This window comes from Homarus americanus, unplaced genomic scaffold (genome assembly GCF_018991925.1).
Source record: "Homarus americanus isolate GMGI-L3 unplaced genomic scaffold, GMGI_Hamer_2.0 scaffold11022, whole genome shotgun sequence".
NCBI classification, from domain to species: domain Eukaryota; kingdom Metazoa; phylum Arthropoda; class Malacostraca; order Decapoda; family Nephropidae; genus Homarus; species Homarus americanus.
The window spans coordinates 14,362,140-14,384,292 of NW_024737068.1; the positions used below are offsets into that span (position 1 = coordinate 14,362,140).

The 22,153-nt window shown below is 42.8% G+C and overlaps 1 long non-coding RNA gene across 1 annotated transcript in view; it reads left to right on the forward strand.

The window, feature by feature from the left end:
• LOC121872988 overlaps positions 1–22,153 on the forward strand; it is a 151,384-nt gene that overhangs the window by 94,714 nt on the left and 34,517 nt on the right. The window contains exon 3 of the long non-coding RNA XR_006090190.1: positions 3,909–3,980. This is a non-coding gene — a long non-coding RNA (uncharacterized LOC121872988). The remainder of the gene's footprint in view (positions 1–3,908; positions 3,981–22,153) is intronic.

Sequence of the window (22,153 nt, forward strand, 5' to 3'; positions counted from 1 at the left end):
TTTTCTTTTAACCTATGATATATTTCCTCTTTACACTATTTACACGTAGAAATAAATCTCTTAAATTAGTTACAGTGTCAGAGGATTGTTTTCCTAAGGGAGTAAGAAACATGTTTTAGTAACTTTCACCCGCCACCATTAGCGCTGCTGACTCTCCCGGTAAGGTTTGGTTTTTTTACACGTGAAGTCCTCAGTAACATCCTCTCCTTTGTAGAGTCATGTTAATAACTCTTGTGTACGATTTAATAACACTACAAGATTTCCCTTAAGTGTATTACTGAGACAATGTGTCATTGTATTAGATTTTATCAAGGAAGAGGTTATATGTTAAGGGGAACCTGAGAGTCGATTTTATTTTATTATTTTTTTGGTGTGTATTTTTTCGTGTGGGCAGTCAGAAGTAATGATGGTGTGTGTGGGCAGTAATGGCTGGTCCTCATCCACTTAGAATGTCTTGTTTGTGTCGTATCCTTCTCAGATTCCTCCATTAAGACTAAGAATAACCCAGGCATAATTTTACAAAGAGGATTATTATTATTATTTCGTTGCATCATTCTTCATCTTACAATGTGGGGTAATTTACTCGGAAGAAAATAAATCTACTCAAATTTTCTTTCATATGAGGAATTTATTTAACCTATTGTGATGATCTTAACGCTACACCGATCGATAGAATGAGAAGTTATATTAAAATAGAAATTATGTTATGGTTGTGTTATGTCGGGAGAGGGGAGGGGAGAGGGGAGGGGGGAGAGGGGAGGGCGGATGACGTCAAATATGAGGCCGACTGAGGACGTGACGTCATACCAGATGCCCCCCGGGGTGGTACTAGGCTGGGGGACTGCTGTACTGTTAACACTAATTACTGATGGAACACCTGGGATAGTGTTTGTTTATTAATTTATGTTATCCATACGTTTATTTATTATTGTCGTTTGTTTATATATGTATTAATTTAGTATATATATTTATTAATTTATTGTATTTATATAAGTATTAATTTATGGCCTTTACATATTTGATTTAAATTATATCGGTACACATTGTTTATTACTGTATTTTAGGTACTCATATATTTAGTAATTTAATTTATTCACTCTTATAATGTACTTCATTTACACTTATTTTAATTTTCTTTTTTGTTTACTTATCTTTACACATTTATTTTTACTATTATTTATTAGTCATTTTATTAATCGAATGGGAAGTTTCTGTTACATGTCTATCACAACCCAACACAGTTACTGAGGTATTGTTATGGAATCGTATATGTAATGAGTGGATGTCAGTTTTTGGGGGGGTATTTTATGTATATTTTATGTATTTATTATGTATTTGCTTTACATATGTGGATAAAATAAGATGGCCATTAAGAGCGAATTATAAAAATGCACACGAAGATGTAAAGGAGAGAGAGAGAGAGAGAGAGAGAGAGAGAGAGAGAGAGAGAGAGAGAGAGAGAGAGAGAGAGAGAGAAAGAATTTTTGGCGCGTTCAAGTATACAAATATACATACAGTACCACACATACTAACATACATACTTATACATAATTATACACGAACTTGCTGTAATACCAACAAAGAAAGGTTCATTTGTCTGGGTAGTTATGGCTCTCTGGCAGGCGATCGGTTTTTATATGACAAAAGTTTGGTGGTGCAGAAGGAGAAAATCTCGTGATGGAGCGGGAGGAGTTAAGAGGCTATAGGTAGGCTCCCGGGGGCGTGTGAGGCTCCCTTGGGTACTGGGCTACATTATTGAAGCTCCTATTCACCCACGCCACCTATACTGTACTCTCTCTCTCTCTCTCTCTCTCTCTCTCTCTCTCTCTCTCTCAGGGAATAAACCTGAATAAATTATCCATCATTATATAAACAAATAAACTATAGATTTATTTAGTGGTTTATATAAATAGTATAGAGAATAAATTATACTTGTTTTATTTGTTGTGTTTAGAGTTTAATGAAGAGGAGACGGAATTAATTATAAGACATGTAATGTTAGTGTAGGTGTAGATTAGGTTAGGTTAGGTTGGTGTAGATTAGGCAAATAAATTATTCCCAGTTTTGTGTGGATTAAATTGTCTCTCTCTTGTCGCTGTTACAGGTTTCAGGGAATAAATTAGCAAAACTGAAAAAAAATTACTTGGCAGAATTAAATTAAACAATAAATTAATTGAAATAATAAAGTAAAATAGTTGACAGAATAAATTAATAAAGAGAATAAATTAATAACAATAAATTAACAAACAATTACTAGACAAAATGCATTAATGAACAGAATAAATTAGAATACATGATATTTTTTTTTATGAAATTACGTGAATTCTCCTCAAAAGGGTTTTAAAATTTAGCTAATAACGTGGCTGAAATAAATTACCTTTTGTTCTTACCTGGTTATAATTACTGGGGTGGGGGAGAGATGGAGTAATACCCCTGCCTCCCTCCACTCCCTACCCCCCACCTTCCCACCACTCCCCTACTCCCCACCCTTCCCACCGCCCCTACTCCCCACCCTTCAATCAACTCCACTCTCCCTTACCCACCTCTCCCCAACCCTCCTCGCATCCCCTCCCTTCTCCCTCACTTCCCTCACCATTCCCTCACTCTCCCTCCACCACCACTCATCCCCCATCTCTCCCCTCACCCCTCCCTCCCCCACCTCTCCCTTACAGGCTCCCCCCCACCCCACTTACCTGAGGTGTTCTTGTGCTCTAATTGCCTCATTCATATTTTAAGTGAGGCAGTTGAATCACCTGAGCTCAGTCATACTTCCTGACGGTGTGAAATGAGTCTTTATTTTTTGAAAAGAAGTTTTTGCGGTAAAGAACTGTATGGAAGGGGGGGTTAAGACCAAATTTAGTTAAATGAGTTTGGTTAGGTTAGGTTAGGTTTGGTTGCATTTTATGTTGGGTTTTGGTTAGATTGAGTTAGGTGACTGTATTTTATTTGGTTAGGTTTGTTTTGTTTAGGTTAATAATTTACATGGCTATAATTAGGTTAGGTTAGGTTAGATTTAGTGTTAGGTTAGGTTAGGTTAGGTTAGAGTTGGTCTCGTATTCTTTCGTTCAGTTTGGTTAAGTTAAAGATAATGTGACTTAGTAGACAAGACACGTGAAGGTCACTATAGTAATATTGTTACTTATTTTAGTCCATTATTTTTATTATGTTATATGTGTCTTGTGCACGAACACGTAATGGTAGTGCTTTGTTGTCTGTTTGTCTGTGTGTGTGTGTGTGTGGGTGTTCAGTGTGTGTGTGTGTGTGTGTGTGTGTGTCTGGGTGTCTGTGTGTGTGTGTGTGTGTGTGTGTGTGTGTGTGTGTGTGTGTGTGTGTGGGTGTGTGTGGGTGTGGTGTGTGTGTGTGTGTGTCTGGGTGTGTGTGTGTTGGTGGGTGAGTGAGTCTGTCTGGGGTGTGGGTGTGGTTGTCTGCTTGTCTGAGTGGATGTTTAGATGTCTGGGTGGTTGTCTGCTTCTCTGGGTTGATGTCTGCCTGTCTGGGTGGTTGTCTGCTTCTCTGGGTTGATGTCTATATGTCTGGGTGGTTGTTTGCCTGCCTGAGTGGATGTCTGGGTGGATGTTTGCACGTCTCCTCCAAAGACGTTACCTCGTCCAAACCATAAATCTTGTATCCACACACACACACACACACACACACACACACACACACACACCCCCAGACTACCTGAACACACACACACACACACAGGCCACACACACACACACACACACACACACACACACACACACACACCTCTAAAAAAAATGTCCCTCGCCATATTGGGGCAGGATTTCACATTAGTACGGCGTCACTTTTTTTCATTAATATCAAGGGATGGGCTTTTATTCTAACCGTATATAGACAGCAAAATCATATCCAGGTTGTAGTGACGATCTAATCTCTCTTTCCAGGTAACACCCGCGGCTGATACGGTCACCTGGTGGCTCACTCCGCGTGGGGCCGCCCTCACCAGGCCCTCCAAGGTTGGTGCTGTGATGTTCATACGGTATACTGTGCTGTTACTTGATATGTCTCAGTGATGCTGTGAATGGTAGTTTGCTGCTGTGAGCCTTTTAAGCGGTGCTGTGATGCTGTGAGTGATGGTACTGGAGTGTGGTAGTGGTGAGCGTGAATAGTTGTACGGTAGTGTGGTTGTATGAGTGGTAGTGCGGTAATGTGGTTGGTAATGTAGGTGAAGCGATGAGGTATAGCAGTGGATTGGTCTGAGTGACACTAGCTGGCATTTGCGTCACCATGGTAATAATGACAACACTGGTCTCTGATGAGGAGCCTGTGTGTGTGGGTGTGTGTGTGTGTGTGTGTGTGTGTGTGTGTGTGTGTGTGTGTGTGTGGGTGTGTGTGTGTGTGTGTGTGTGTGTGTGTGTGTGGGTGTGTGTGTGGGTGTGTGTGTGTGTGGGTGTGTGTGTGTGTGTGTGGGTGTGGGTGTGTGTGTGTGTGTGTGTGTGTGTGTGTGTGTGTGGGTGTGAGTGTGTGTGTGTGTGTGTGTGTGTGTGTGTGTGTGGGTGTGTGTGTGTGGGGGAGGGTGTGTGTGTGGGTGTGTGTGTGTGTGTGGGTGTGTGTGTGTGTGTGTGTGTGTGTGTGTGTGTGTGTGTGTGTGTGTGTGTGTGTGTGTGTTTCATATCGTTAGCCAATGACAGCTGTGTCTTTATAATCAATAGTGAACAAGTTTAAAGATCACCTGAAAATTTTAGCCCCTCTCCCATATATTATTTCACCTATTGTGGTTAGATTAGGTTAGTATTAAGGTCTTTTAAATCAACAGATGCAATAAACTAAGGGGGTGCCTAATCTTCACGTGATCCAAGGGTTTATTCCACAAGTTGTATATCAATTGACAGCAAGGAAACAAACACTGATGAATGCCTACACCAGTATACAGAGGTACAGTATACTTTGGGACGTGTATATACGGTAAGTAAGTATGTTAGGACCAGTATACTGATGTTGGTGTGAGTGGTGTTGGTGTGAGTGGTGTTGGTGTGAGTGGTGTTGTGAGGGGGGCGGGTGTCAGCGTCCTCCACACTCCGGATATGAGAAAATGTCGGATGTAATGGAAGGAAATTTAGTGTATGTGTCTTTTATGATAGAAGCGCTTAAGGGGGAGGGGGGTTGTTTAGGTCTCTCTCTCTCGGGTTAATGGTCTAGACTAGGGTGATGAGTCAGACGTGTGATTATGGGTGATTATTTAAGCATTATCTTCGTAAGGGTATTGGTGGGGGAATTTCCCTGTTCGCTGAGGAAATTACGAGCGCCGTCTCCCAACACCTCAACTACTACTCCTCATCCTCTCGTGTTTAAGGTGTTCGTCTTTGGGTCTCAACTGTTGTGTTGTTGTTTTTTTTTCCTCTCTCTCTGCTATTTCCGGCACGTGGGGGAAAGTTTTTTATTTTCGTGATATAAAATTTTGTGTGTGTGTGTGTGTGTGTGTGTGTGTGTGTGTGTGTGTGTGTGTGTGTATTTTGATATAGTGGGTCGTTTGTCTTCATTTTATAGCCAGATGGTGTAGTGGGATGGGTATTCAATTTTCTTCTTTCTTCTTTCTTTCTTCTTTCTTCTTTCTTCTTCTTCTCCTCCTCCTCCTCCAAGTATGGTGTGATGTTACAGTAATAGTATTTGTTATTTACCCTCTCCTTAGATGAATCTCTTTAATTGGTGTATATACTTTAGTAGGCCTTTTGGGGTGCTCCACCATGGCCCACTTTGGTGTTCCAGGGGAGGAGACGTGGGGTGGGGAAGGGTGCAAACTGGGGGAGGGGAGGAGGCTGGGGGGGTGGGGGTGCTGAGATGGGTGTAGACTGCCGTAGATGGTACAGGTTGGCATTCACAATATAAGGATGATGGTTTAATAATAGGATAATGGTTTAATACCTCCAGTATGATGTTTAGCCTTTTGAGGATAATATTTTGACGGGATGATGGTTTAACACTCTTGGGATGATGATTTAATTACTCAAAGGCAATGATGTGCCTTTTTACGGACGATGGTTTAGTGAGGTAATGGTTTAACAGCAATAAGATGAATGATTAATTTACTTTTTTGAAGATGATGGTTTTAAAATGGTTTAACACCTTTTGTATACTTGTTTAATGATTAGTTATTCAAAGATGATGTTTTAGATTTGATCACTCTTAGATAGTGGTTTGACCTTTTGAGTAAGAGGAGAGAGAGGCAAGAGGAGGAGGAGGAGGAGGAGGATTAAACCCCTTGAGGATGAGATCATGAGAGCTGAAGTCATCGTCCTCAAAAGGTTAAAAAAATAACCAAAACATTCCCCAAGATAAAGAAAACAGAGACATCACCAAGACAGAGTTATCACGTGGTTACTGAACTGACTCGCCTGAACCCTCTAATTAACTGACTGATTGGCCCACTCAGTCAAGCCGCGAGACACATTCCTCACTCCCCGGGTCGGCTGATGAAGTGGCCGGGGGTGCTCCTTGACTTTGACCCTTCCCAATACTCTCGTGTTTACGTCTGGCGAAGAGTGTATGGTGCTTTTGATAGACCGCCCTGGTGAAAGTTTTATGAAAGTAGGGGGGGGGTGACTTCAGGGGTTCAGAGATGGTATGGTAGTGTGTGTGTGTGCGTGTGCGTGTGCGCGTGCGTGTGTGTGTGTGCGTGTATGTGTGTGTGTGTGTGTGTGCGTGTGCGTGCGTGTGCGTGCGTGTGTGTGCGTGTGTGTGTGTGCGTGTGCGTGTGAGAAAAGGTGTATTTAGTGGGTTTAAAAAGCTGTTGCATCAGTTACAGAAGCCTGAACATGTACAAATATTCAGTTGTGTTGGGGAGATTGAGCTGTTGTTTTTATTTTGTTGAAGGGGTCAAGTCATTTTACTCAACGAGTTTAGTCGTCGTATTCTAGGGGTTAGAATATCTTAACTCAGGGAGAATCGTACTCAAAAGATTAATAACATCATTAGGCTACACGTCACTCATCAGTTAATGTAATACTAACACAGCTCTCGTCGTTACATACTGGAATATACTCATCATGCGAACCAAAAGCGGGGACCAAGTTTACAGTTTGGGTTATGAGAAACAGGTGAGTTAGAGTCTAGATCACCTTCAGGTGTGTATGGTGGAGGTGGGGGGAGACAGGAGGGTGTTGGGTGGGCAGTTACGCGGTTATCACACCACCTCGCCTTATACGTCACCTGCCCAATTAGTGCCGCCTTCCACCCCCTTGTGGGTCTTACGACTCGCCTGTCCTTTAACGCCCACGCATTTACGCCCACAAGTCCTTCCTTTAATGTATTCTTAATTCGCTTGATATGGCCACCCACACGCCCACAAGACCTTCCTTTACTGTATTGTTAATTCATCTGATATGGCCACCCGCACGCCCACAAAACCCTTCCTTGCCCCTGTTGGTGAGTCACTTGGGATGGCTACCCTCTCGCCCACGGGACCTTACCTTCTGCTGTATATTTGAAACACCTGTTATGGCCGCCCACACGCCCATACGACCTTACTTACCTTCATGGTTGAGTTCCCGTGGTGTTGGCACTCGCACGCCCATTCCCGCACAGGGAACATTCCTCATGAGAACAGGGTAGAGGGACACACGTATGGGCTATATATACAAGTACTGTAGCACCGCGACAATGAGACTTCTGTATACCTAATGCCTCACCCGGGCAGGGTGAAACTATGGGCAAGTTTCTTTACGCCATTAGCCTCTGTCTACCCGGCAGTAATTGGGAACCTGGATGTTAATCGATTTGCGGATCGTATTCTGGAGTAATGGTTAGCCAGTGCAATTGGCGAGTTGTGCGGTCTTCTCGGACTATTCCTTGAGACTGGGTCATGCAGCTCGTTAACTTAAGGTGTGGCTGTTGTGCTGGCGACAGCTTCTACACCTTAAACAAATTCACGCCTAGATGGCCCTTGGGCCGGCCATCCTCGTTACACGAGGGGCATCCATTATTAATGCCTCACTCCACATCTGTTGTCCTTCACGGTTGCTAATACACCCAGACCCAGCCAACAGGGGCTAATTCCCGTTAATAGGTACACACGCACACACACACACACACACACACACACACACACACACTGATATATTGTGTGTATACTTTTCCCATGAAGGTAAGGAAGGTGTCCTCACCCCCTCACATTTACGACACGCTGGGTTATGGAGAGGCTGTTCTTTATGGCTCGACCTACAGACACGGAAAATATTTTAGGATAAAGTTGGTGGGTGAGTGAGATAAAGAGGGACCGTGAGTGGCTGTGAGTGAGCGAGTGAGTGAGTGACTGTGAGTGAGTAATTGAGTGAGTTACTGTAAGTAACTGAGTGAGGTTATCCCTAGCCAGCAGGACCTGAGGGAGTAAAGCGGACACTTAGAAGGCGTGATGTGGGCGTCTCGTAGGATTTCCATAATGGATTCATATACAGTGTGTGTGTGTGTGTGAGTGACGGCTGGCTGTACCATCATGCCAGGGGATCTTCTCACTGGTGGTGACGTCCCTGCCCTTATTCGTGGTGGCCCAGCCCTTAGTGGTGGTGGTGTCCCTGCCCTTAGTCGTGGTGGAGGTGGCCATGTCCTTAATGTTGGCTCTGGTAGTGGTTCAGCCCTTACTGGTAGTGGCTAACCCCTTATACGTGGCTCTGGTAGTGGTTCAGCCCCCACTGGTAGTGGCTAACCCCTTATACGTGGCTCTGGCAGTGGTTCAGCCCTACTGGTAGTGGCTAACCTCTGCCGTGGTTTGGCAGTGGTTCAGCCCTACTGGTAGTGGCTAACCCCTTATACGTGGTTCTGGTAGTGGTTCAGCCCTGCCGGTAGTGGCTAACCCTTATACGTGGCTCTGGCAGTGGTTCAGCCCTACTGGTAGTGGCTAACCCCTTATACGTGGCTCTGGCAGTGGTTCAGCCCTTACTGGTAGTGCTAACCCTTTATACGTGGCTCTGGTAGTGGTTCATCTTTACTGGTAGTGGCTAACCCCTTATACGTGGCTCTGGTAGTGGTTCAGCCCTTACTGGTAGTGGCTAACCCTTATACGTGGTTTGGTAGTGGTTCAGCCCTTACTGGTGCGGCTAACCCCTTATACGTGGTTTGGCAGTGGTTCAGCCTTACTGGTAGTAATTAACCCCTTATACGTGGTTTGCAGTGGTTCAGCCCTTACTGGTAGTGGCTAACCCCTTATATACGTGGTTTCCGGTAGTGGTTCAGCTCCTTACTGGTAGTGGCTAACCCCTTATACGTGGCTCTGGTAGTGGTTCAGCCCTTACTGGTAGTGGCTAACCCTTATACGTGGTTTCCGTAGTGGTTCAGCCCTTACTGCAGTGGTGGCTAACCCCTTATACGTGGTCGCGTAGTGGTTCAGCCCCTTACCGGTGTGCATAACCCTTATACGTGGCTCTGGTGCGGTTCAGCCCTTACTGGTAGTGGCTAACCCCTTATACGTGGCTCTGGTAGTGGTTCAGCCCTACTGGTAGTGGCTAACCCTTTATACGTGGCTCTGGTAGTGGTTCAGCCCTTACTGGTAGTGGCTAACCCCTTATACGTGGCTCTGGTAGTGGCTGTCTTAATGGTCGCGGGTAAGGGTTGAGTGACTGCAGGAAAGACATATGAGAGGAAAGAATGAAAATACACCAAGACTTTTAGACCCGGGTTGCTTTTTTAAGACTTTCGGACCCAGACGTGTTTTTAAGACTTCCAGACCCAGATTATGTTTTTTAAGACTTCAGACTCAATTTTGTAAGTATCATTGATACTACGAGCAATAATTAACGAATAAAGGTGATTAAGATATGGTCGTAATATTCGTTTTTGTCTCACTCGGGGGGAAAAAAGCGGGAAAAATAGTAAGGTCGGGAAAGGCTGAACTAAATTCTACTAAAAATTCGCCCAGTAAAACTAACACACAGCTGCGTGGGATAATGTATCTGTATTATTAGAGCATAAATAGATTTTGTGTGTAATATAACCCGCTTTAACCCCCCACCCTCCTCCTCCACCTCCCCCCTCCCCTCCCTCTCCTCTCCCCTAGTAAGGCCTTCTGCAGATAGAGATGCCAGACGTGCAATAACTACCGCGGGTTGAGAGTAAAGCCTGTGTACGTCCACCTGCTGTACGATAAGAGCTCGTAAAATGTTGGTTCACGTTGGTATTCAGTTATTCCATAAGTTTCATGAGCAGCAGCGGACTGTTAGTTTGGGAGAGATATATGTAAACTTGTGCACTCAGTAGGGTGAACTGCCCTGTTACCAGCTGTACGATAAATTCTCTTCTTCAGCTGTGACTGGGGGGGGTGTTATGAGGGGTGAGGGGAAAGGGAGGGGGGTGATGTGTTATGAGGGGTGAGGGGAGGAGGTGTGAAGGGGTGAGGGGAGGGGGTGATGTGTTATGAGGGGTGAGGGGAGGGGGTGATGTGTTGCGAGGGGTGAGGGGAGGAGGGGGGTGATGTGTTATGAGGGGTGAGGGAGGGGTGATGTGTTATGAGGTGAGGGAAGTAGGGAGGGGTGATGTGGGTGAGGGGTGAGGGGAAGTAGGGAGGGGGTGATGTGTTATGAGGGGTGAGGGGAGGGGGTGATGTGTTATGAGGGGTGAGGGGAGGGGGGTGTGATGGGGTTATGAGGGGAAGTAGGGAGGTGATGTGTTGGGTGAGGGGTGAGGGGAGGGGGGTGATGTGTTATGAGGGGTGAGGGGAGGGGGTGATGTGTTATGAGGGGTGAGGGGAAGTAGGGAGGGGGTGATGTGTTATGAGGGGTGAGGGGAGGGGATATTAGTACTGTTATATATCCTTATTCTGTTGTATTTTCTTGCCTGGTGTTTGTGTGTGTAATGACGATGTGTTTTATTAATGATGATGATGATGATAATGATGATGATGATGATGATGATGATGATGATAATGATGAGAATGATGATAAAAAATGAAATACCTATCACCTGTAGTATTTATTAATTAATATACCTGTGTGTGTTTTGTGTTACTGTAGTCCATGTATACCTGTATTAACTCTACTGATCCCCACAGTCATCATCACACTCATCACACTCACTCACTCACTCACTCTCATCACACTCTCTTTAAGTGTGAGGGGAGGGGGGGGAGGTGCTGGGTGTGAGAGGTTGTGAGGCTGGTAGTGAAAAGTCTTACCTCCTCCACTGGTCATTTCCCGGATATTTCCTCTCTCTCTCTCTCTCTCTCTCTCTCTCTCTCTCTCTCTCTCTCTCTCTCTCTCTCCTCCTCGCCATGGAATCAGAGGTCGAGGTCTGTTAGAGGTCAGGGGAAGTCTTGTTAGAGGTCACGGGGTCAGAGGTTATGTTAGAAGTCACGAGATCAGTGGAGGACATGTTAGAGGTCACGGGGTTAGAGGTGGTCATGCTAGAGGTCACGGGGGTCAGAGGTCATGTTAGAGGTCACGAGGTCAAATGAGATCAAGTTAGAGGTCACGGGGTCATGGGAGGTCATGTTCGAGGTCACGGGGTCATAGGAGGTCATGTTCGAGGTCGCGGGGTCGAAGTATTATTAAATATTTGAATTACAATGGCTATAAATGTTTATTGTCTGAGTAAACGTTTGAATTGAAGCTAAATGTTTAATATCAGAATAAATATTTGCCTTAAATTGATTCGAAGTGTTTATTATCTCGAAAGAAAGATGTTTTCCTGATAAAGTCAAAACTCCGCCACGACAATCTGAGTCTAACGTCGTCTTACCAGAAGGCCGAGAGTGGCTTGCTGATAACGTCACAGTGGGTGGCCGCGTTTCACAAGTCGTGTGACATTAGTTAATCCCGTGTTTCATTCCAGACCAAAATTAGAGTTCTGTTTTTTTTATTGTAGCCCGAAGATTGCCGTCGTTGTAAACCCTCTCTCAGGAATTTATGGTTATACCGTGAAATGCAACAGGCAGTGAAAATGTCACTTACTCGAGTTTATTTATTTATATAATACTGTTGAAACATTTTGATTTTTTTCTCTTCAGGCAACTGTGAATTCAATCTAGGGACAGTGTTGGGTGTTCCAGTTTAATTATTTTTTATTGTGTGGTGGTGGTGGTGCTGCTAGACCAGTACCGCTGTTACTGCTGTGTTGCTGTTACTGCTGTGTTGCTCTCACGTGTATGTTGCTGGAGTACATAGTCTCTTTTTATTATTCTATATAAAACCTTTGTTGTTGTGTTGTAGCTGTTGTGTTACTTTTGATGTTTGTTTTATTAATTTATTTATATATTTTTTATGATAAATCGTAATCAATATTTTTTTTATTCTGTATTCTATATTAATTATTTATTTATTATTTTATACAATGATTTATTTTATTATGTTTTGTATATTTGTTAATTATTTATTATTTGTCATTTTATTTTATTGATCTTCTTACTAACGTATTATGTCTTAAAACATTCAATAAAAAGGTCCTGAACGATGAAAGTATTGCTGATCATAAACACGTGTTAACTTTGGAGCCTTGAGGTGACGTTCACTACTATACTGCCTGCGTGGTGTCCGGGCTGTGGATGTCCTCATTGGCTGGTGATAAACAGTACCTGATTTTGATTGGTCCACTGATGCCACTAACAGTCAGTAAGCTTCGACCTCACTTGCTGTAATCAAATATTTTTATTATGTTAGGTAAATGGGATCACCTGAAGATTAATTACCATAACCTAACCTAACCCCCCCAGGTAGAGTTAGGGTGTTTAATTATCAGGTGAAATAAGCCAGGACGCTAATCTTCAGGTGATCCGCTAAATGAATTGGAAATTAATTAGGGAAAATTTCTCAATGATTTCTAAACAAGTGTCATGTGGGATAGTGGGATAGTTTTGATATAGTGGGGTGGATGACTGGTAGTGGTGTGGATGACTGGTAGTGGTGTGGATGACTGGCAGTGGTGTGGATGACTGGTAGTGGTGTGGATGAGATATTATGGATAACGGATTTATTTTGTTTTTAACTGTAATCGACTAGTAACGCTGTGATCATGTGTTGAGGGTGAGCATATGTTGATGGGGAAGGTGTGGGAGGGGGGGAGATGGTGTGGAAGAAGGTGGATGGATGTGGGTAGATGAAAGAGGTTATGGTAGTGTGGAGGTGGAGGGGTGAGGGCGAGGGCAGTGGGTCGCCTACAGTGGGGTCTGATGGAGAGTGTGTTTGGGTCAGTGGTGGCGATGAGTCCATGGAGGTCAGGGGCGAACGTCTTCTGACCCGAAAATGAGGTTATTAGGTAGTGTGGGGCGGGCGTGGTGTAGGAGGTATAGGCGGTGGGTGGGCGTAGTGTGGGTGGCGTATAGGTGAGGCTTAAACGGGGTGTGGGCGGCGTAAGAGAGATATGGGTGGTGTAGGTATTGTGTGGGTGGCGTAGGTGAAACGTGGGTGGCATGTAGGCGGCGGGGATGGGAGGTGTTGACTCCTTAGTTAATCTTAAGCTGACCTCTATACTCAACGCTTGTGGCGTGGTCCGCTCATCAGCCGCTGCGTCTGTGGGCGTGTGGACGTCTAGAGCAGCTGGTGGAGTTGTAGTTACTGACTGTAGGCGAAGGGACATAAGACTCGGGTGTGGTAGTGACGGTGAGGGGGATTATTGGTTTGTTGGGTGGAGGGTCGTGTGTTAAAGGCGGCAGTTCAGGGAAGGTGAGGTGAGGAGTCCTGACGAGTGGTCTTGAGGTGTTAACAGGCGTGTAGTATGGTCGCGGGGCGTGAGAAATGGACGTGTTTCGTGGACAGGTAAGGTAAGGTAGCGGAAGGTGGGTTTTGTAGGCCTGGCGGAGTATTAGGGTCAGTGTGGATGCAGTACACTGAATACTAAGCTTTTGGCACACGAGAAGGCATTGTTTTCGGTACTGCACTCGACCACCTTCGCCTCCTCAATTATAGAGAAAGGTACACCTTTACAGCTGGGTGGACTAGGGGTTCCCCCTTAGGGAAGGACACAAGCGTTGTAGCCACTCGAGCGTAAAGCGTAGGCGTGCAAGTCTGAGAGGTTAGTGGCGTGTAGGTTTGCTAGATGAGCAGGTGTGGGCGTGCTGGGCGCCAGGTCAACACAGTGAGGGGTATTTGATGTTGTAGTTTGCGGATTCCGTACATGGGGGGGGTGTGTGTGTGTGTGTGTGTGTGTGTGTGTGTGTGTGTGTGTGTGTGTGTGTGTGTGTGTGTGTGTGTGTGTGTGTGACGGGCCTCATGAAGAAGGTATGGCTGGGTTATTCATACACTGTAAAGTAGATGTTAGGTACACATGATTCAAACTTTACACACACACACACTAAGAGTTACAGTCAGCCATTCATTACAGACGCACATATTGACAGAGAAAGTCATATTCAGTCATGTGGACAGACACACACACACAGTCATCGGGGCAGTATGGACACAGCCAGTCACAGAGGCAGTACAGAAACAGTCACAGAGGCAATGTACACACAGACAGTCACAGAGGCGGAACAGAAACAGTCACAGAGGCAGTACAGAAACAGAAACAGACACAGAGGCAGTAAAGACAAAGAGGTATGAATGACCCAACAGATACATAATGACCGGGCGGAGATCTGGGCCAAGGATGATGATGGTGGGAGGATATTATCTCTCTCTCTCTCTCTCTCTCTCTCTCTCTCTCTCTCTCTCTCAACAATTTATTATTACCCCTAGAACCTTTAAGATTTTCCAACCAATTTCCTATATTTTGTCGTAATTTTTACTTTTTTTTTATTTCATGTTTGTTGGGGAGACTGAGTTAGGTTCGTCGTCGTGTTGTTCATAGATAATCATTAAGGTGGTGCAGGTTACAGGTCTGCCAGGTAATTTAATCTCATGACACAGGTAAGAGGAGGGACATCTTGGGGAGGTCAGGAGGAGGTGTGTGAAGGAGTGAGGAGAGGGGTGTGAAGGAGGAGGGGGAAGAGGTGTGAAGGAGGAGGGGTAAGAGGTGTGAAGGAGGAGGGGAGAGGTGTGAAGGAGTGAGGAGAGGGGGAGATGTGGATGAAAGAGGAGAAAGAAGTGAGAGAGGAAGAGAATGACTGAGGGAGGGAAGGAAAGAAGAAGAGTGAGTAAATGAAGGAAGGAAAATGATTGAGTCAGAGAGAGAGAGAGAGAGAGAGAGAGAGAGAGAGAGAGAGAGAGAGAGAGAGAGAGAGGGGGGGGAGGTAATGGCTGTACCTTGGTATTTCCTGCTCCTCCCCTATATTTATATATCCCTCCCTTCTGCTACTGTGAGGTGCTACCGCGGAGTGCCAGTGTGTGTGTGTGTGTGTGTGTGTAGCAAGTAAAACTCAGTCTCCATCTTCCTTGGGCTTAGATTCCTTTGTTAGTAGGATTTGCACACTGTTGTTTGTTTTGGTTACCGCTGTATGTATGTATGTATGTATGTATGTATGTATGTATGTATGTATGTATGTGTGTTTGTGTGTATGTATGTAGTGTGATAGTGTAGTGGTTGGTGAGGTTAGTGTTTGTCATCGTTTGTTTTAATTTGATTCTTGTCTTTGGTTTAGTGAGGGTGTGGTTTGATGAGGGTGTGGTTTGATGAGGGTGTGGTTTGATGAGGGTGTGGTTTGGTAAGGGTGTGGCTTGGTAAGGGTGTGGCTTGGTCACTATTATTGATATCTGCTCGCTCTCGTGTGTGTGTGTGTGTGTGTGTGTTCTATCTTAAGCATATCATTGTTCGTACTGTTAAATGATCTTCAGTTACTAAGGTATACAATTACCTGTATTGTAACAAGTCAGTAGTAATGTGTTCTAGTGTTGTTTTAAGTGAGTGTGTTTGTATATAAGTACGTCAGTGATGGCAGCTTTTGTATACTGAGACTATACTGAGTTACGTTTAGCATGACCCCATCAAACATTTTAAAACATGCTCATAAAAACAGAAGAAAAAAAACACATTACTATGGCTAAAACAGACACCAGGTAGTAAGAGATGGAGGTAAAATTAAGTATTTCTTGTGTGAATGTTGTTAGTTGTGTTAGTGAAGGCTAGTTAATGCACGCTAGTCAGGGGTGTAGTTAGGATTTCATGGTGAGAGAGGGTGTGGGACGCTGGGAGGATACTTATCTCGGTCGGTTAGTCAGTGAACCTATCAGTTAATCAATCTGTCAGTCAGTCGGTCGAATCTATCAGTCAATCCTTCAATAAATCTGTCATTCATTCATTCAGTCAGTTAGTCAATGAACCTATCAGTTAATCAATCAATCTGTCAGTCAGTCGGTCGAATCTATCAGTCAGTCCTTCAATAAATCTGTCATTCATTCATTCAGTCAAGAAAGGAAAATTCTTACTAATTCTTAAACAGAGAAGCAATAAGAGCCACCAAGACACGACGGCTAGCAGACCTTATTTACTAATGGCGTTCGTTTTATGTTATCATGAAACCCGTCAACTCACACAAACACTTCTATCAGTACTATACAGATACACCCCACCCCTCCCCCTAGTGTGTGTGTGTTGCTTCCCCTGTGTGATAAGATGTGATGGATGATGCCTCTGTGTGTGTGTGTGTGTGTGTGTGTGTGTGTGTGTGTGTGTGTGTGTGTGTGTGTGTGTGTGTGTGTGTGTGTGTGTGTGTGTGTGTGTGTGTGTGTGTGTGTGTGTGTGTGTGTGTGTGTGTGTGTGTGTGTGTGTGTGTGTGTGTGTGTGTGTGTGTGTGTGTGTGTGTGTGTGTGTGTGTGTGTGTGTGTGTGTGTGTGTGTGTGTGTGTGTGTGTGTGTGTGTGTGTGTGTGTGTGTGTGTGTGTGTGTGTGTGTGTGCACCTCACTATCTCCCACTCACCCCTGTTTTTTATTACTCTTCTCACAGCTAATTTTGTTGAGTGTGTGTGTGTGTGTTGTGAGAGGGAGGGAGAGGGAGGGGTTGGGGAAAGAGGGAGAGGGGTGTGGGAAGATGTGTGTGGGGGGGAGGGGAGAGGGGGGAAGGAAATTAAGCGAGGCTGTAAAATGGTCCAGGTTGTAATGATCGTGGAATAAATTGTCCTCATCACTGCAGCCTGAGAACCTACACGGGCATTTATCGACACTTTTAGTCTTCTCATGGGAAAGTATTATTATTATTATTATTATTATTATTATTATTATTATTATTATTATTATTTTTGGTATCCTATTATTGTTATTTATATTATTGTTACTATTAAATCCATCATCATCATCATCGTGGGTTGAGGCTGCCTTGCACGTTGGTTCACCCTTAATCTATGCAGGAAATTGAGGACAAAGAAGTTTCAATTTTATCAGCAATATGAGACGTGAGGCGTGTTTAGCACCCCCCCTGAGCTCCTCTGGTGGAAGTTTGTGAGGGACTGAAAAGTGAGTTACAGTCCCCAACGCTTCCCTGCCCCGTGTAATGTACTTGTTCGATTGGCGGCTTTATATTCAGTAAAGTGAGGCCTCATGAATATACTGACTTACTTTACAAGAGAGAGAGATGGGTCATTACTTTGTTTGGGTTCCTCCAATACAAGTTTTAAGTAACTGTTGTAAAAACATTTGTTAGTGTTGTAAAAGAGAAATATTTGGAATAGTTGTACCGTAGTGTAATGACGAAGACATAACTGCTGTGTTGTGAAGCGTTGTAAAGCTAATTGGGGGGTTATTACGTTCACCGTGACTCACAGATGCCTCCTCTTATTGGCTGGTTGATGAGTGAAGGTCGTCACCAGGGGGTTATGGCGTCATCGTTTGGTCGTGACTCGTACTAAACTCTGCCACCAGGGGATTGTGACGTCATTGTTTGTTTATGACTAATACTGAATTTGCCAGAAGGCGGAAAGGGGGTGGGGGGGGGGGGGGGGGGGTAGTTGGTGATTGACTTTATATTATAATAATAAAATAATAACAATAAATAACATTACAGGAAACACGTGAAAGGAATTATTTAGTTAGTTCATTCAATATTACTGTAGTGTTATGTGTTGAGATGAATCTTTGTTAACTCTTTTGAATCACTTGACGTATACATTATGGTGTGAGACATTAAGTATTCATTATGGTGTGAGACATTAAGTATACATTATGGTGTGAGACATTAAGTATTCATTATGGTGTGAGACATTAAGTATTCATTATGGTGTGAGACATTAAGTATACATTATGGTGAGACATAAAGTGTACTGTACATTATGGTGTGAGACATTAAGTGTACTGTACATTATGGTGTGAGACATTAAGTATACATTATGGTGTGAGACATTAAGTATACATTATGGTGTGTGACATTAAGTATACATTATGGCGAGACATTAAGTATACATTATGGTGTGAGACATTAAGTATACATTATGGTGTGAGACATTAAGTATACATTATGGTGTGAGACATTAAGTATACATTATGGTGTGAGACATTAAGTATACTGTACATTATGGTGTGAGACATTAAGTATACTGTACATTATGGTGTGAGACATTAAGTATACATTATGGTGTGAGACATTAAGTATACATTATGGTGTGAGACATTTAGTATACATTATGGTGTGAGACATTAAGTATGCATTATGGTGTGAGACATTAAGTATGCATTATGGTGTGAGACATTACGTATACATTATGGTGTGAGACATTAAGTATACTGTACATTATGGTGTGAGACATTAAGTATACTGTACATTATGGTGTGAGACATTAAGTATACATTATGGTGTGAGACATTAAGTATACATTATGGTGTGAGACATTTAGTATACATTATGGTGTGAGACATTAAGTATGCATTATGGTGTGAGACATTAAGTATGCATTATGGTGTGAGACATTACGTATACATTATGGTGTGAGACATTAAGTATACTGTACATTATGGTGTGAGACATGAAGTATACATTATGGTGTGAGACATTAAGCATCTGGTGTGGTGTGGTGTGGTGTGGCAGGGTGTGGTGTGTTCAGCTGGAGACAACACAACGAGAGGTACAGTATAATACAATGTTAGTAGAGAGACTTGAGTGCAGGAAGTAACGGGACCTTCACTTGAGGCAGCTGGGAGGGTTTAGTGGTCTCAATGAGGGTGGGAAAGTCCAGACCTATTATGTACTGGTTCATTGTTACTTGGTTAAGGTGTTTATAGGAATTCCAAATGTATAAAATGCAAGAATATTGTTTTTATTAATGTATGTTGTCATGTTTTTTTCGGAATATTTATTGAGTTATTTTTTTTTTTTACATTGATTTGTAAATATAATATAATGACCAGGTGAGAGAGAGAGAGAGAGAGAGAGAGAATTAAATATACAGGCTGTAATCCTATACCCAACATTCTCTCGATACAGTACTTGTATATAAATGAACACTTTATTTCTTCCTTCTCTTCTCAATGTGAAGGCACTCGCATTACTTTCTGTGGAGGAAGAGTACAGTAGTTTCTCTCGTAAAGACACACGTTTTATCCTCTTGTTCACAGCTGTAGTGATGATGATGATGTGTTCTCTTTCTTGTACTTGGGATTAAGAGAAAAGGATTACTTGAAGATTTTAACCCCCAAGCTTATTTCACCTGAAGATTAAGCACCCTAACGCTATTATGTATGGCTATGTTAGGTTAGGGTAGGTTAGATTAGATTAGATTAAATTAGATTAGATTAGATTAGGTTTGGTTAGGTTAGATTAGATTAGCTTAGATTAGGTTTGGTTATTTTGTGATTGGTTAGGTTAGATTAAGTTAAGTTAGTGTAAGGATGTTAATCTTAAGGTAGTGTTAGCTGGGGGGTTACTCTTCAGGTGAGGTTAACATTATAGTACCAGTTTTATCTGAGAGGAATGCAGGAGTATTTATCTCTTACGAATAAATGTTTGTGGAGTCTTATATTGGTGTGTGTGTGTGTGTGTCTAGGGGGGGGATCCAGGTCCACACACATAACAGGGAATAGAATGTTTATATGGTTATGAACGAATGTGTTGTTATACTATGATTTGTCCATCGTCTTGTAGGCAGGCAGGCAGGTAGGTAGGTAGTAGGCAGCTACCAAACAGGGTGGCACTACCGCCTGGGAAGATATTGGAAGCATAATGTGTTGTCTAATGGTGGACCCTGCTGCCATATGGCATCACGAAAACTGTGACCAAGTCCCAGGTTGCTGATCTGACTTTCTGCCTCATTTACACACAATTGCAGGGTCTCAATTGTTTCTCTTACCTTTGACAACACAACATACATATATTGTTTCTCACTATTGATATTTTATTTTAATTTTTGTATTTCTTTATGGTTCTTTATTATTATTATTATTATTATTATTATTATTATTATTATTATTATTATTATTGCAGTGTTATTATTATTAGTAAGATTATTGTCATCATTTTTATTTTATTATTAATATTTTTGTATTTTTTAATAAAAAAATTACTTCTCAACTTATCTGAATTCTTCTTCTTCTTCTTCTTATTATTATTATTAATATTATTATTATTACATTTTCGCCCCCAGGTCCCGGATGTGGGTCATGACCTCTGTCCGGTGGGCTAATCCCGTAAAAAAAAATAAAATATATATATATATATCACCTACAGTGATTTATTTGTATATATATATATATATATATATATATATATATATATATATATATATATATATATATATATATATATATATATATATATATATATATATATATATATATATATATATATATATATTAGACTGTAAAAATAAAATAGCTTCAGGAACATAAAATATAAGCTCATGGATAAAAGCGAATACAAAAACAAAAACATAAATAACAAATGTGGTGTAAAAAGAAATTGAATAAAACTTGACGGAACCAGAGCAAAATGTTGGATAAATTCAGAGTAAACGTTGTAAAATAATGCAAGTGAAATAAAGTGTGTGTGTGTAACGGAGGGTTTTCCTATAATTGGTCATTTGTAGGAATATATTTATGGTTGAATTCGAGACTGTAGGAACCTGAGAATTTACTGCTGGTGAAAACTGGTTGGGAAAGCGACCTCTTGTTATTGTTGCTGTTTTAAAATTAGAGAAACACATGGTAGCTTATTGGGATTGTGTTGGTGTTGGTTGTGCTGGTGTTGGTTGTGTTGGTGTAGGTTGTGTTGGTGTAGCTTGTGTTGGTTGTGTTGGTGAAGGTAATTGGAGGCTGTGAGAACTGGGTCAGATACAGGTGTGAGGGAGGGGGGGTGAGGTGAGCTGCTTGCTGGACGAAAAGCTTTAAATAATGATGAGGCAAGTGCATGGTGGTACAGTTCCCTTCACTAGTGCGTTTACAGGGGCTCGTCATATAACATTCCACAGATCATTACATTGTTTTACTTTGATTCCAATTGCGAGTTTCCTTCTGTGGAATGTAAACAAACACAGGGTTGCCACACTCCACAAAACCTGACGAGCCCCTGTAAACGTACTAGTGAAGGGGACTGTACATTTTTATGATTCCCGTCAGAGTTGTGTTTCAGAGGCGAATAATTTCAGTTTTCACGGTGAATATTTAAGTTGTTTTGGATTAACGATTTTATTTAATTGGATTTGAGTATTTAGATGTAGGGTGTTGTCTAGAGTTGCTGAAATACCGTAGAAATAAAAGAAGAAAAAACTTGTAAGTGAGATGTATGTTTACTTGATGTTGTTACAGTATATGTTAGTTGTTCTGTATGTTGGTTCACATTCTCTTGTATTTTCATGTTTAGTCCTTCGGGTGTGTGTGTGTGTGTATGTGTGTGTGTGTGTGTGTGTGTGTGTGTGTGTGTGTGTGTGTGTGTGTGTGTGTGTGTGTGTGTGTGTGTGTGTGTGTGTGTGTGTGTGTGTTTCTTCTACTCCCTGTACCTCCTCCTTCTCCTCATCTCATGTATGTCGTCATCAGCACCTCCCCTCCCGGCGCCCGCCCGGACATCTAATCAGCCCAGAGCGGCTGTGTCAACTCGGGCAGTCAGCTCAATTTCCTAGTACGGATGCCTGGCTGTTAGTGAGCCTCCTCCCTAAACGAACTGCCTAGTCCCCCTCTCCAGCCCCCCTTTAATCCTTAGTAAGAGGGAGGGCGATGGACCTGGTGGCTGGTGTACCCTTATTCAGCCCCCCAAGGGATAACAGGACCTACGTGTTGTCACATGACCAGGTCCGCCAAGTTTCCTCACCAAAGGATAGTAGCTACGATGGCTGGTGGGTTTAGGGCTCCTTGATCAGGGCCCCCAACGAGTCCAAGACGAAAGATTGTTAGCCTGATCAGTGTCGTTATAGGTCAGTGGACCA